The sequence below is a fragment of the Triticum aestivum genome, chromosome 3A, assembly GCF_018294505.1.
Source record: "Triticum aestivum cultivar Chinese Spring chromosome 3A, IWGSC CS RefSeq v2.1, whole genome shotgun sequence".
Classification (NCBI taxonomy): Eukaryota; Viridiplantae; Streptophyta; class Magnoliopsida; order Poales; family Poaceae; genus Triticum; species Triticum aestivum.
This window is the reverse complement of record NC_057800.1, coordinates 264,158,750-264,162,746: the sequence shown is the minus strand read 5'-3', so window position 1 is coordinate 264,162,746 and position 3,997 is coordinate 264,158,750.

Below are 3,997 nucleotides of genomic sequence, written 5' to 3'. Positions count from 1 at the left end.
GTATGAAAACAAAGTATGGACTTTGACTGACTTGCCCGTTGAGCGGCGAGCCATAGAAAATAAATGGATCTTTAAGAGGAAGACAGACGCGGATGGTAATGTGACCATCTATAAAGCTCGGCTTGTCGCTAAGGGTTATCGACAAGTTCAAGGGGTTGACTACGATGAGACTTTCTCACCGGTAGCGAAGCTGAAGTCCGTCCGAATCATGTTAGCAATTGCCGCATTCTATGATTACGAAATATGGCAAATGGACGTCAAAACGGCATTCCTTAATGGTTTCCTTAAGGAAGAATTGTATATGATGCAGCCGGAAGGTTTTGTCGATCCTAAGAATGCTGACAAAGTGTGCAAGCTCCAACGCTCGATTTATGGGCTGGTGCAAGCATCTCGGAGTTGGAACATTCGCTTTGATGAGATGATCAAAGCGTTTGGGTTTACACAGACTTATGGAGAAGCCTGCGTTTACAAGAAAGTGAGTGGGAGCTCTGTAGCATTTCTCATATTATATGTAGATGACATACTTTTGATGGGAAATGATATAGAACTCTTGGACAGCATCAAGGCCTACTTGAATAAAAGTTTTTCAATGAAGGACCTTGGAGAAGCTGCTTATATATTAGGCATCAAAATCTATAGAGATAGATCAAGACGCCTCATAGGTCTTTCACAAAGCACATACCTTGATAAGATATTGAAGAAGTTCAATATGGATCAATCCAAGAAGGGGTTCTTACCTGTGTTGCAAGGTATGAAATTGAGCTCAGCTCAATGTCCGACCACGGCAGAAGATATAGAAGAGATGAGCGTCATCCCCTATGCCTCAGCCATAGGTTCTATTATGTATGCCATGATGTGTACCAGACCTGATGTAAACCTTGCCGTAAGTTTGGTAGGAAGGTACCAAAGTAATCCCGGCAAGGAACACTGGACAGCGGTCAAGAATATTCTAAAGTACCTGAAAAGGACTAAGGAAATGTTTCTCGTTTATGGAGGTGACGAAGAGCTCGTCGTAAAGGGTTACGTCGACGCTAGCTTCGACACAGATCTGGATGACTCTAAGTCACAAACCGGATACGTGTATATTTTGAATGGTGGGGCAGTGAGCTGGTGCAGTTGCAAGCAAAGCGTCGTGGCGGGATCTACATGTGAAGCGGAGTACATGGCAGCCTCGGAGGCAGCACATGAAGCAATATGGGTGAAGGAGTTCATCACCGACCTAGGAGTCATACCCAATGCGTCGGGGCCGATCAAGCTCTTCTGTGACAACACTGGAGCTATTGCACTTGCCAAGGAGCCCAGGTTTCACAAGAAGACAAGGCACATCAAGCGTCGCTTCAACTCCATTCGTGAAAATGTTCAAGATGGAGACATAGAGATTTGTAAAGTACATACGGACCTGAATGTAGCAGATCCGTTGACTAAACCTCTCCCTAGAGCAAAACATGATCAACACCAGAATTCCATGGGTGTTCGATTCATCGCAATGTAACTAGATTATTGACTCTAGTGCAAGTGGGAGACTGTTGGAAATATGCCCTAGAGGCAATAATAAAAGCATTATTATTATATTTCCTTGTTCATGATAATTGTCTTTATTCATGCTATAATTGTGTTATCTGGAAATCGTAATACATGTGTGAATAACAGACATCAACATGTCCCTAGTGAGCCTCTAGTTGACTAGCTCGTTGATCAACAGATAGTCATGATTTCCTGACTATGGACACTGGATGTCATTGATAACGAGATCACATCATTAGGAGAATGATGTGATGGACAAGACCCAATCCTAAACATAGCACAAGATCGTATAGTTCGTTTGCTAGAGTTTTGCAATGTCAAAGTATCTTTTCCTTAGACCATGAGATCGTGTAACTCCCGGATACCGTAGGAGTGCTTTGGGTATGCCAAACGTCACAACGTAACTGGGTGACTATAAAGGTAGACTACGGGTATCTCCGAAAGTGTCTGTTGGGTGACATGGATCAAGACTGGGATTTGTCACTCCGTATGACGGAGAGGTATCACTGGGCCCACTCGGTAATGCATCATCATAATGAGCTCAGAGTGACCAAGTGTCTGGTCACGGGATCATGCATTACGGTACGAGTAAAGTGACTTGCCGGTAACGAGATTGAACGAGGTATTGGGATACCGACGATCGAATCTCGGGCAAGTAACATATCGATGGACAAAGGGAATAGTGTACGGGGTTGATTGAATCCTCGACATCGTGGTTCATCCGATGAGATCATCGTGGAGCATGTGGGAGCCAACATGGGTATCCAGATCCCGCTGTTGGTTATTGACCGGAGAGTCATCTCGGTCATGTCTGCTTGTCTCCCGAACCCGTAGGGTCTACACACTTAAGGTTCGGTTACGCTAGGGTTGTAGGGATATGTATATGCAGTAACCCGAATGTTGTTCGGAGTCCCGGATGAGATCCCGGACGTCACGAGGAGTTCCGGAATGGTCCGGAGGTAAAGATTTATATATGGGAAGTCCTGTTTCGGGCATCGGGACAAGTTTCGGGGTTATCGGTATTGTACCGGGACCACCGGAAGGGTCCCGGGGGTCCACCGGGTGGGTCCACCTGTCCCGGGGGGCCACATGGGCTGTAAGGGGGTGCGCCTTGGCCTAATGGGCCAAGGGCACCAGCCCCACATAGGCCCATGCGCCTAGGGTTTAAGGGGGGAAGAGTCCTAGGAGGGTAAGGCACCTCCTAGGTGCCTTGGGGGGGAGGGAAACCCCCCTAGGCCGCCGCACCCCCTAGGAGATTGGATCTCCTAGGGCCGGCCACCCCCCCTTGGCACCCCTATATATAGTGGGGGAGAGGAGGGACTTCATACCTGAACGCCTCGGCCTTTGGTTGCCTCCTTCTCCCTCCCCAACACCTCCTCCACCTCCATAGTGCTTAGCGAAGCTCTGCCGGAGTACTGCAGCTCCATCAACACCACGCCGTCGTGCTGCTGCTGGTGCCATCTCCCTCAACCTCTCCTCCCTCCCTTGCTGGATCAAGAAGGAGGAGACGTGGCTGTTCCGTACGTGTGTTGAACGCGGAGGTGCCGTCCGTTCGGCGCTGGTCATCGGTGATTTGGATCACGTCGAGTACGACTACATCATCACCGTTCTTTTGAACGCTTCCGCTCGCGATCTACAAAGGTATGTAGATGCATCTAATCACTCGTTGCTAGATGAACTCCTAGATGATCTTGGTGAAACGAGTAGGAAATTTTTTGTTTTCTGCAACGTTCCCCAACACGTCGCCCAGAGCATAACGATCGAGGCTACGACCGCGGAGGAGGCCGAAGCAGAGGACGCTGGGACGGTTGTGACTCTCGCCAGGAATGGCGTGACCTGCCTCGTGAGGACCGCTGGCAGGGCCAGCCTCGTGAGGGTGCCTGGAGAGATGAGCCTCGTGAGGACTGTCCTCAGGGCAACGCTAGCCTTCCCCCGCTGCCACCACCACCAAGAAGGAACGACGATCATCACCGGGACGAGGGGGCTGGGCGCTTCCAGGAGCCTCGTGTCGTCGCTTGCATCCTACGTGGCGCTCAAGCCCCAGCCTCCCATCTCATCTTCAAGTAGTTCGCGCGTGACGTGAATGCGGCCCTCCCCAAGCTCGAGGCAACTCGTCCACTCAGGTGGTCCAAGTACACCATCACCTTCAGTTATTCCAACTAGCTCAAGTGTGCCAACTGCCGGTGCCCTTCCAATGCTCTGCTCGCCTACCATCAGTGACTTCCTTGTCACTAACAAACTCATTGATGGCGGTGCAGGGCTCAATGTCCTCTCCATCAAGACCTTTGACTGACTCTAGGTGCACTATGACCAGCTGCAGCCTACCAAGCCCTTCTTAGGAGTGACCGACGGCTCCACCACCCCGATAGGGCTCATCCGACTCCCTATCACCTTCGGCACCCGCGACAACTACTGCACTGAGGTCATCAACTTTGAAGTCGCCCACATCCGCATCCCGTACAATGCTATACTT